General features: G+C 32.3%; 1 long non-coding RNA gene across 1 annotated transcript; it reads left to right on the forward strand.

Moving 5' to 3' along the window:
* Window positions 1–3,532: 3,532 nt before the first annotated feature.
* LOC127739275 (uncharacterized) lies at window positions 3,533–13,140 on the forward strand. The gene is made up of 3 exons (XR_008000377.1): window positions 3,533–3,631; window positions 11,089–11,178; window positions 12,939–13,140. It is a non-coding gene; the product is annotated as an uncharacterized LOC127739275 (long non-coding RNA).
* The last annotated feature ends 273 nt before the right edge of the window (window positions 13,141–13,413 follow it).

Below are 13,413 nucleotides of genomic sequence, written 5' to 3' on the forward strand. Positions count from 1 at the left end.
GGTAGTAAACTGGTTGATACATATGTTCCATTGCTAATTGCTTTTATCTATTCATTGTAGTTTCAAATCGACGCACATGGTAAAATTCGTCAAAAAATCATTTAAGGTCAATATTTTTTTTTCCCCTTTATGATGAATTTACCAGTTTTGAACATCAGTATACTACCCATGTCTCTTACCTTTAAAAAAATGTAAATAATAAGTAATCATTGTCATCCAAGGGCAATAACTCGTAGTCAACATATATTGTCGATTATATAACTTGTATTGCTGATCTTTTTGCTATTAACACTTTCCGTCTTACGGTCTATCTTTTATAGATAGAAGGCAAACATGCTAAAATGTGTCAAAATCGTAATGTTAGGCAAGAACACATATGAGTAGTTAATATGTTGTCATATTTGTATCTCGTATTGCTGAACACTGATGATTTTTGTCCATCTAATATATATTTCAAGATAATAGGCATAATTGCCAAAATTTACAATAAACGTCATAAAAGAGCTACATTGTATTACCTTTATAAGGATCGGTTTATGATTTGGTTATTTCCGTTTTGTCATATATTCCCTCAAGTATTGAAGTATTTATACATCCTTGGCTTCCACATTTTATGGGTTAAGCGTTCCTGGCGAAGGTCATTCAAGACAAGTGCACCAAACTTATTAAGTGTAATTTCCATTTACAGTTATTAGTCATTTTTGTAGATCATGTATTGCTGATCCGTTTTACACGTCACAAATTCTTTTTATCAATAATAGTTTTCAAACTAGAAAGCAACAAATCTAAAAATTGTTATAAACGCCACGAGAAAGGCAGTATCTCTTATAAGAAGTAAAATAATTATGTAATAAACATAAATTCTTAAATTCATTGGGCAGATACTTCTTTATTGGAAATATTCAGTGTCTACTTCACAAATTAAACAAGATGGTCTTGAGTTATAAATTCTATGCGCTGAAGTTGTAAAATTGAGAATGGAAATGGGGAATGTGTCAAAGAGACAACAACCCGACCATAGAACAGACAACAGCAGAAGGTCACTAACAGGTCTTCAATGCAGCGAGAAATTCCCGCACCCGGAGGCGTCCTTCAGCTGGCCCCTAAACAAATATATATACTAGTTCAGTGATAATGAACGCCATACTAAACTCCAAATTGTACACAAGAAACTAAAATTAAAAATAATACAAGACTGACAAAGGCTAGAGGCTCCTGACTTGGGACAGGCGCAAAAATGCGGCGGGGTTAAACATGTTTTGTGTATCTTTTTGTTTACTTTACAGTTGTCCCTTTATTTGTCTATGTGTTATTATGTCTCTTTCGGTCGTGTGACTATTGACGTGACTGTATTTATGCATCCAGCTATCGGATTTTTGACTTTGGGTGTTCCTGGTGCAGGTGGGTCCAGAGATGTGATTCGGACACAAGAAGTTTTTACAGTATTGTTTTCATTTTGTTTACGCTTGTCTTTACATTTTACCTAATTTGTTCTTTATCGAGAAAGTGTATACTATATACTGTATGTATTATCAACTACAAAAACTTTTGTGTTGGCGTCTTTGTCAAATTTATTATCAACTATAAAAAATGTTTTGCTAGCGTCTTTGTTAGATTTATTTGTATGTTTGATTGATTCTGAATTTTTTAGTCAGTTGAGTTGTATGTCTGTAATGTATGTTTACAAAGTTTGGGCTGCTGAATCCCAATTATTGTCACATTAACCTATTATTACTGTTTGGTGTTGCTCAATCAATTTTATCAATATAACGGAACTGTAAAGAACTGTCATACAAGTGCGAGGTTTAGTTAGCTATAAGTAAAGGCAACAGTAGTATACCGCTGTTCAATAGTCATAAATCGATTTAACTGAAACAAATCCGAATCACAAACCAAAACCGAGGAAACACATCAACTTTAAGAGGAAAACAACGGAACAATAGAAACACTGAACTGCTACAAAAACAAACGCCAACATACATAGAAACGGACTATTTGATAACAACTGCCATATTCCCAATATTATAAAACCAGACTTAACCCACAATTTTCTTCGGAAAACGCCTGTACCAAGTCAGGACTATGACAGCTGTTTTCCATTCGTTTCGTTGTGAGTTTTTATGGACTTCCCATTTTTAAATTTACCTTGGAGTTCGATATTTTTGTTATACTTTTTTATATATCAGTTTATGATTTGAAATACGTTTGACATTTTTTGCAAACGTTTCATTGTAGGAAACAATTAACGCCTAAATGTGAAAAAAAAATCAATTAGCGGCAATAACTCCTGTAAGAAGTTAATTTATGGCTTCAGTCATATTGGTATTTTTATAGATTTTCTATTGCTGATATTCTTTTCGGTTTGGAGATTCTATTTTAGTTTTCAAGCCTTATAATTTCGGTAGATACGGAGGTTAAATTTTGACATTCTCAATATTTATAACTCGTGACGGATTTTCATACGGTTGGTTTTAAGATATCAGTAGGTATTCCTGAATTTTTTCCCAAATGTTCTTTTTTTAGCTGTTGGATGATGGGCCATAATACAAATTTACTTCCTAAAGATCATGTGAAGTTTTCTTTATAAATGCCTTCAGTAGATTCGGAGGTTTACGACAGACGACGTTCAACGAAAGACTTCACGTTATTGCTAAACTCTTATGGTCATATGAAATAAAAAGGTCATTCAACAAAACAAAATTCTTTCTCCATTTAACATCAAAAATATTGTTTTAGAGATTCTGTAAATTCTTACAGTTTACACTTCATTATTTTATACAAAAAAATTAAGGTTAACTGATGCTTTTGTGTGGTCGATCTTAGACATTTTTCTTTCCTTTACATGTTATATAAGCATTATTCAGTTCTGGGAGCAGTTCTGAATGTAGTGGCTACTTTTAAAATTTGTTTTACTAACAAGTTGAAATTTTTCTAACTTATTTGTTAGTTTCATTACGATAATTAGATTAATTACTGAGGTTTTAAATTTTTCTGAAGTAAATAATTATCATTTGGTAATCAAACTTTGAAATATACGTCTTTAATGGAAATCTTGGCTGAAATAATCATCAGTTCGACACGAAAGTAAGTGGTCCAACTTTTATAAGAATACAAGTAAATTCAAGATATGTATAATAATGCATTTCGATCCTAATTTTTGCGCTGGGAATTAGTTTTAAACGATTTCTTAAAGAATTATTTAGGAACTCAGCTTAAGCATCCTTGGTTACCGTTTTACTCATTTGCTAGAACATAGGAAGATATATATATATATATGATATGAAAGTCTCTGTTGAAATTTTTATACAGTAGTCAATGTCAGCTAAGCTTTGCGGGATGATATGAGCGGGAGTGTAAATCCCAATCAGTTTAATCGGATTACTGACTTTGACATTAAAATTGGTTTGAACACTAGCGATTGCATTTCATCATGTTGGTGATAATCTCTATTGAATTGTTAACCTGTAAATTAAATATGATGGCTGTTATTGCCATGAATAATTGGTATACACAAATGAACAGAACAAAACAGCAATGTGGGAGTGATATAAAATGGTAAGGACGACCAAATTATTCATAAAGATGAAGATCTTCGCACTCATTCTTACGTTATCCTTTATATTTAGTCAAGGTAAGATTTATCCTTCATATTTCGTCAAGGAAAGATTTAAGAAACTGAAATTTAAATGTAATATGTGGTTTCTTTTATAGTTAATACTATTTAGTAATGCCAATTTTTGTCGATTTATATATATATAATACTTAATTTACTTACTTCATTTAATATTTTATTCAGATAATTGATTATTAGTGCTTTGTGTTTTTATATAAATCAGATTAGCTGTTAGATGGCATGTCATCAAATAAAAATACATATGTTTATATGGTTTTTGTTGTTTTGATTTTTTTTTTGGAAAAGGGGGGGGGGGGGGGTGCAAAAATGTAGTTGAAATGGATGTGTGTGTTTTGGTGTGTTTTTGTTATTTCATTAATAGTTATAATAATACTATTTGGTAATGCCCTTTTTTTTTAGATTACATTCCTTACTTTATTTCATAATTGTATTTATACATTTATTATTATTTGCTAGATGGCATGTTGTTTAATAAAAATACATATGTATATGTGTTTTGGTTGTTAATTTTGTGTGTGGCAAAAATGTAGTAAAACTCTAGCTATTTCCAAAAATATAAAAAATATAAAATAAACAAAAGGTTATCGAGTTGGTTTTCAAGCCTCGTGCTGTAAAGATTATCATACCTGTCAAATGTGATTGTACAGGAGGAACACAATAGTATGACTAGATAGAAAAGGTAGTGATGAAATTTGAACTGAATTGCAAATTAGCTCTTAACAAATACTCTCATAAAACAAAACGAAAAAGGGGTTAACGTCCTAGTCTTTTCTACAAAACAAAATAGATAAATCTAAAATATTTATTTAAAAATCAAACCATCCATTAACCTCTTGATATAATTCATTACATGTTGAAATAAATATGTTAATTAAAATATATGGAAATATGTTGTATAAAAAAACTGGTATGTCTGTCAATGAGGCAACTATATATGCTTCAAAAGGCCAAAGATCGAGCATGTAAACAACTATACATGTACCAAAAGACCAAAGGACGAGAACGTAAGCAACTATACGACATTCAACAAAGAACACAACACCTACAGGATAGTAAAATATTTAAAATAGAAACAAAAAATAAAAGATTATGACTGACAGCAACAACGGAAACCATTGGATTACCAATTCCTGACTGGGAAAGACAAAGGAATTTGGCGGGATTAACCCACAACCTCGAACACAACATAAAAACAACGTGCAAAAATCATTTAAAAAGGTTTGACTCATTGGAACGGTACTATAAAGCTAAAAACAAAAACGAAAAGACAAAAGACTGAAATTACCGAGTAAGAACACTTGCAGCTTCTAATAACTAGTTCAAAATCCAATTTTTAGTTATATATGATTCTTGTTTTTCTATAGACAAAAATATCAGTCAGTACACCTCCAACCTGGATTAAGTGTAATGGCGTCATATGCAGTTTAAGAAAAGCATACCTTGTGTAATGCTAGAAATTAGGAAATCGATAGGATGAAAACCATAAATGTTCATAATTGAATAGCAATACAAGTTTAAAAACATTAATAGTACCAATTGCACTGCACCAGATGCGCATTTCGACAATAAATGTCAATTCAGTGATGCTCGATGCCAACATATTTGAAAATGCAAACCTTATTCAAATAAACATCTGTGCAAAGATAAATGGGATATTTAGAAAACAGTAATTAAAATAGCTTTGTAGAAAAATATGCATGAAGGCGTACACATATTGTGTCAAATATGACTTTTAAAAGTCCCATAACTATGGAATGACAAATCAAAATATGTTCAAAGTCAAAACGAGTCAACATTCATCAATCCCAACAACAGTCTTATGTTTGTAATAGAAAGTAAAATAACAAAAATACCGAACTCCAAGGAAAATTCAAAACGGAAAGTCCCTTATCAAATGGCAAAATTAAAAGCTCAAAGACATCAAACGAATGGAAAACAACTGACATATTCCTGACTTGGTACAGGCATTTCCTTATGTAGAAAATGGTGGATTAAAGCTGGTTTGATAGCTAGCTAAACCTCTCACTTGTATGATAATAGTTTTAATTTGATCCAAGCATACCAGAGCTAGTGCATGACATAAAAACAATGCTTTTTTTATTTATCTGATTATCAAAGTCCCATAGCTCTGAAATGATATACCGAAGAAAATCGAACGGTGTGTTACGTTTACTAATTCCAGCATTTATGTAAAGTTTCCCGTATATCAATCAAAGCAAACGCAACCTCTACAACATTTGAAAAAATTACATAAATCGGACAATTAAAGTTCCGTAAATTGGAACGTCAAACTAGAAAATTAAATAAAACTTGAAAGGTAGCTTGCTTTTATCAAGCCCAACACTAATGTTTCGAAGAAATCAATATATACAAAAGTAATTTAGAATTTTTATACAAATACATAAAGTGTCTAAGGGGAAATAACTCAGATATTTCAGTTAGAGTAAACTCTTTTCTTTTTTTGTTTTTTGAAAGCATTTTAAAACATCTACCAGCTAATTTAATTTCAAATCCTATCGTTTAGTTTTCTTTAAAGTGACACAGTTCTACCTTTTCAATGTATAATCCTTACACAATTCGATATTTTCCCATAACCCAAAGTAACTGTTATGCATCATTGGAGACATCTTGTGGTGATCCTTTAAAAAGTCTGAATAGGAGGAGGTATTATAAGAGTCATCTATTTAGGATATATGGCCCTTGATTCCGTAAAAAGTGTAGAATTCTTAAAGCCTATCAAAATATTGTCAGCATTTTCGAATAAGTGTATTCGTTATTGTTGATGTCACAATGGTGTCATAAATATGTCGAAATTGACATATTTGACCTAAAATGTAAAACTAAACATGGTTTTGTTACAAATTAGATACAAGTCAATGTTTTACCGAAGAAGATGTTTTACCCACATTAGTATCAAAATATCATCAATATCTTTTGGGGTAAAACCTTTGTTTACTGACAAGTTCTCAAAGTAAGGCTATATAGCAATTTTTGAAATTTGAAACCTTAATGTAGATATGAAAAACAACACTAACAAAAAATAATTAATGTCTTGTAAATATCTAAAATATGTCAATTGGTAGGTTAATAATAAAACTCATTTCCGATTTCAAAGGGCAAAAAATTGTTGCAATATCATTCTGTCTCCTTTCTCGCCCTGCATGCCTAACATAACCTCTTCATCTTGTGAAAGTCATAAGAAAATACGAGGCACACATACCTGTTCTATCGTTTTTCAAAGTCGACCTTATTTGTTATGTCATATTATATTATATATTATATGTTTTCGTTTTTACATTAAGCAGGCAGTTATTCAATTAATCACTAAAAACGTGCCTCTGATATGTGATTTAATCCTGTGCAGTGGCTGATCCAGCGCTTTAAAGGGATGAAGGGTCTTTGCTAGAAATATCGGTAAAGAAGGGCAGTAAAATTTTTAAAAAAAATCACTCTTTTTCGGATATAAGGAGGGACTCTCGGTCATCTGTATTTGCCCCTTCTTTATGTGTGCAGATGTAAACCAGTTTCGTCTTAGTATTTTCTGTTGTAGCTATGAAATATTGGTTGTTATACTTTAAAGTGAATTATCAAATGTAAAAATAACAAATTTAAATTGATTAAATTTTTACTCAAAACATACTTTTTATTTAATTCATCTTTGTCAATATAAATTACACATTGCATGTTTTCTTTATAATTTAAAAACTTGTTAATAAACTTATGTTGATGCCAATCTTGATTTTCAGTCTTTGATGTGTTTGAGTTTCAGCTAATTTTTTTTACTCTCAATTTTGTATATAATATAGCATTAAGGATTTTTAGTTGCTTTTTTATAATTTAAGAATAATAATATCAATCACTCTTCTTTCTTGTTGGTTATTTTACTAGAATGACTATGAGGGAATCCAAGGTAATGCTAATCACGGAATTTAAGCTCTTTCTAACATTAACGGTACACAATTTAATGCTCCAGATGCTCATTACGACAAATACTAGTAATGTCTTTCAGTGATACACGAGGCCAAAATATTTGAAAATTTTAAATCTAATACAATCCGGCATTGAAACGCTGTTAAAACCAGGTTCAACCCACCATTTTTCTTAAAATGTCCTGTACCAAGTCATTGGCCATTGTTATATTATAGTTCGTTTCTCTGTGTGTTGCATTTCAGTGTTGAGCTTCTGTCGTGTTTTGTTTTCCTCTTATATTTGATGTGTTTCCCTCAGTTTTAGTTTATAACCCGGATTTGTTTTTTTTCACAATCGATTTATGAATTTCGAATAGCGGTATACTACTGTTGCCTTTATTTAAAATTTAAATGAGTTTCTAGCAAAGACAAAAATTCAGAGCTTTGCTTGAATGAGATACATTCCTTACTTTAGAATCATATTTACATTTTATTACAGCAAATTTCAATAAAACTAAATCAGCATTTTTACACCAGTACCACGTTTTTAAGCCATGTTTACAATCAAGAGAACATGTATCCTTCCGCTTTCCTAAATTTTATCCTCTGCTGTCCGTGTCATCGTAAAATGTTTGATTCATAAGAAAAGTTTAACTTTGCGAAAATTATGATAATATTAAATCAAATGTAATAAATCATTGACCGAACATGTAATCATATACACTGGAAAAACAATTTACCAAATAAGCAGACGAAGGCGAATACACAGCCATTATCGGTTAATCAAGCATCCTTAATCATTATCAGATAACGTAAACAGTGAAAATCGCATTATGATATGCAAAAATTGATAAATTAACGACGTCGTTATAGATGTTAATTTCAAAATTCACGTTTTATCATTTTTAAATAGCTTTATTAGGAAATTATTGTTAACAGTAAGCATTCGTAAACAAATTAATCATTTTTTTCTTTAATTTTAAAGCCAGGTTAAATGATCTTGAGAAAAAAACCTCTTGTCTGATATCATGTTTAATCATCGTGAATACTTAGATTATAATGACATTTCTAGACTGCACCATACAAGCATTATACCCTCATTATTGGAACAATATAATGATAAGGAGATGTGGTATGATTGCCAATGAGACAACAATCCACCAAAGTTCAAATGAAGCGGATGTAAGCAATTATAGGCAACGGTACGGCCTTCAACAATGAGAAAAACAAATACCGTATAGTCGGCTATAAAAGGCCCCGACATGAAAAATATGAAACATGAGAAATTTAACGGCCTAATTTATAACAAAACCATTTACAAAAAACAAATATGTCAGACATGAACCAACGAAAACCACTGAACTGCAGGCTCCTGACTTGGGAAAGGCACACAAAACATATGGCGAAGTTAAACATGTTTGTGAGCGCTCAACCCTACCTTAACACGGGAAAGTGGTGTTACAGCACAACATAAGAACAAACTATAAAAATCAGTTGGGTTTAACTCATCAGATTGATACAAAGCAGAAAAACATTTACATAAACACAGACCGGACTTGGCAGGGTATTTATACATCCCTAGCCACACAAAAGGCTGGTTCACCGATACGGAAAATAGACATACAAAAATAAGTACTTGGTTCAGATCTCACCATCTTTCATGTTTCATGTTAAAATCGAGTAAAAATCATATTTCCCCCATTTCTTTTTGACATTTAAGTACACGTCTGAATTTGTTTAAATGCTACAAAGAAAACTGTGAGGTACCTCCTCCAAACAATTTATTCAGACCACTAAGACAATTTTCTTTGATCATTTGATAATATGAACAAATTTATCATTCTGTTTTCGGAGCATGTTACGATCATTAGGAAGTAATTGAGGTCTTGCTGTTAAATCAGAACTGTTTAGATCTGTGCAAACAGCACCACTAGACAGTTTTGATCACGTGAGGAACCTGTAGACACAACCGATCTCGCTCCTTTTCAAGTTCACGAAGTTCACTTAGTTTTTTTTTACCTTGATTTGTATCTTCTTAATAGGCTAAATGATTGAACATTGGTTAACTGTCGTGGTCGATACTTGAAAGTGTGAAAGACCTATCCTGTGGATTTGTTTTAGGGGGGTATGAGAATATAATGCCCGTACTATTAAAAAGCAATGTTGCATATGGAGAACCACATCGTTCTGTGAAATCAACAAGGATCACATGAGTAATAACTATGTTGACCTTGAATTATGTAGTATGGAACAAATATCCATTGTAAGACACATAGTTCGGAAGAGGACAATCATTATATTCAATATCATATTTTCAGACTTTCCACTTTCAACACTGAAGATCTCTAGCATCCAGCTTTGTGGTATTTCATGTTGCAAAGCAAAATTTCCTACTCTGCCCCTTAAGCCCTCTTTTTCAGTGGTCACTGTTGACCCTATTTACAGACAGAATTTATAGAATTGATCATTTCTTAATTTATGTATCGACCAAAATAAGCGTTGATTATTTGATACTGGACGTAGGAAAACAAATGCAAGTTATAAAATATACAGTGTCTACTATCAGATTTTGGGATCATTTTTGGAAATATTAAGGCACCACTTTGATTTATATTATATTACAGGAAGATTTTTGTTAATTAACAGTTTACAATTGTTTACCTTTCGTACTCCAGTAAAGCAACATTTGACATACCGGAATTTGCTCAAATTGGCATGGCTATTCTAAGTTCAATTTTCGCTCTCCCACTTATTTCTTTATTTCTTCCACCTTTTAGTGTTTGCTTGGCTGTTCGGTTATTGACATTTAAGACAATCCTTGTCCACTACTCATTTCTCTATCACGTCACAGCTTGGAATTTACAGGGAATTTTTCATTGGTATATTCAAAGGAAAATTCTAGTCCTCCCATTTATATATAACTTAAATATTTACAAAACTTCCAATTGTTCGAAATACTAAGGATTTTATACCCCAGGAATAGATTACCTTAGCTGCATTTGACGAAATTTTTCGGACTTTTTGGTCCTCAATGTTCTTTAACTTTGTACTTAATTTGGCCATTTAACTATTTTGAGTGTCACTGATGAGTATTTTGTGTACAAAACGCGCGCCTAGCAAACAAAATTATAAGCCTGGTGTCATTGGTGAGCTTTTAGAACCACTAGGTCGATACCACTGCTGCCTGGTGGATGTTTCCTTTCCAAAGGTTACACCAGCCCAGTAGTCAGCACTTCTGTGTTGTCATGATATATCGTTGATATGGTCATATTTATAACTTTACTGTTTACAAAACTTTGAATTGTTCGAAATACTAAGGATTTTACCCGAGGATTACCTTTGCTGTATTTGGCAAAACATTTTGGACTTTTTGGTCATCAATACTCTTCAACTTCGTACTTTATTTGTCATTTAACTATTTTTACTTGAGCGTCTCTGACGAGTCTTTTGTAGAAAAAACGCGTGGCAATCGTAAAAAAATATAAGCCTGGTATGTTTGATACTTTTGTTTCACTAGTATTGATTTATCTACTTTATCTTTTTCAGCAATAGCCGATCCTGAATGCTTTGTAGAATGTAAACAGATATGCGCCATATCAAAAACCCAGGCAGCACTGCTTTGTCCTAGGTGTAAATGTGAGTTTATCAATACGTTATACAAGATAAGGTATATTTTATCTATGATGGGAAAGAAGCAATATAGTGTTTTCATTTATGACACAAAACGTGATGATTTCAACTTTCCAATTGTCTCCTTAACATTTCGCCGCAGTAACATATACCCACAACCCTATTGCATTGAGTTTACATGTCCCAATTAATACGTTGCGCTCGTGTATGTTCACACTATACAAACCTCATTTAAAATGAGGGTCGTAGTCCTGGTACAAAAACGACACAGAGTTTTGAGGAAGAACGACTGAAATCGACACTATTTAATGGTCACCATCACGAATTGGTTAACTGATACGATACGCCTGAGTCTCAAATCATTAACGACATCTAGTCTTAGATCTTTAGATACCAGAATAGTCGTTTGATCTGTCATTTTACCGCTTGTATGCTTATCCCGCCTGTGACATTTTGACTGAGGGTGAATGTTCATGGCGGGCGATGCACGTATAGCAGGAGACACTTACAACTACAAGAGGGCGTTTTAGGCGATTCTCTCGGTTTTTGTTTGGTACCTAGATTTGTCGTTTTATTCGATTGGTGAAATTTGAGTATTTATAAACTACTGTTACTTAAATTTCGTGCTGTCACCGTATACAAATTTGATTATGTGTTTCTGCATATTCGGTTTTTCAGCCTGTCCACATATAATATGTATACATTGTATGGTTGGATATCTTTGTTTTTCAGGCTGTTAACAGATAACATGTACACATTCGGATGTTTTTTTTTGTTTGTTTTTCTGGATGTGCACAGATAACATATAAATAATGCATATTTGCATTTTCTTCAGGCTGTCCACAAATAACATGTAGACAATTCATATAAATAAGAAAATGTGGTTTGAGTGCCAATGAGACAACTCTCCATCCAAGTTACAATGTGTAAAAAGTAAACAATTATAGGTCAAAGTACGGCCTTCAACACGGAGCCTTGGCTCACACCGAACTGCAAGCTATTATGGGCCCCAAAATGACTAGTGTAAAACAATTCAAACAGGAAAACCAACGGTCTAATCTATATAAAAAACTAGAAACGGGAAACACTTAAGAACCACATCAACAATCGACAACCACTGAATCAGGTTCCTGACTAAGGACAGGTGCAAACAAATGCAGCGGGATTAAACGTTTTAACAGGCGCCAACCTTCACCCTAACCTGAAATAGTAGTGTAACATTACAACATAGAAAGACACACTATAAAATATCAATTGAAATGGCTTAACTCAATCAAAAAGACATATTAACAAAAACAAGTAAACATACACTGAACGAATAAATTTGATCTATGGCACAATGTCAAAAAGACAACTATAACCTTGGACAAAACTCGTTAAATACAATAACGTACACAGGTAAATCTAAATATATGTTTGGATACTTTTGTTTTTCATGCTGTCCACTGATAACATAATGATATTGCATATCTGCAGATACTGTATGTGTGGATATTTTTGTTTTTCAGGCTGTGCACTGATAACATGTTGATATTGCATATTTCTGGGTTTTTTTTAGGCTGATCACAGATATCATGTTGTTATTGCATATTTCTGGGGTTTTTGCAGGCTGTGCACATATAATATGTTGATGCACATTTGCATATTTCTTGGGGGTTTCAGGCTGTCCACAGATAACATGTAGACATTGTATGTTTGGATATTTTTGTTTTTCAGGCTGTGCATAGAAAACATGTTGGTATTACATATTTACGTTTTTTTTTCAGGCTGTCCACAGATAACATGTAGATACTGTATGTTTGGATACGTACTAGCTAGAGACAGCACTGGATGTAGAAGCTGTAGATGTAAATGGCCAATGTAAACAACCAAAGAAACCCAAATATACACCTTCTTGGTGCCACATTAATAAGTGATTATTTTTGTTATTGTTTATTGGATCATTAAGAATAAATCTAGATTTTTATATGTTAACTGTGTTTATGGCCATTATACCTTTTCTCATACATTTTACATCACCACAATGTTTCTTTAAAACAAGGACTTTATAACATCATTAACAAAACTGAAAATGTAGCAAGAACAAAATTCGAATTCTTAAAAGAGGGACGAAAGATACCAGAGGGACAGTCAAACTCATAGATCGAAAACAAACTGACAACGCCATGGCCAAAAATAAAAAGACAAACAAACAAATAATAGTACAGATGACACAACATAGAAAACTAAAGACTAAGCAAC

This window comes from Mytilus californianus, unplaced genomic scaffold, assembly GCF_021869535.1.
Source record: "Mytilus californianus isolate M0D057914Y unplaced genomic scaffold, xbMytCali1.0.p SCAF_4, whole genome shotgun sequence".
Lineage (NCBI taxonomy): Eukaryota > Metazoa > Mollusca > Bivalvia > Mytilida > Mytilidae > Mytilus > Mytilus californianus.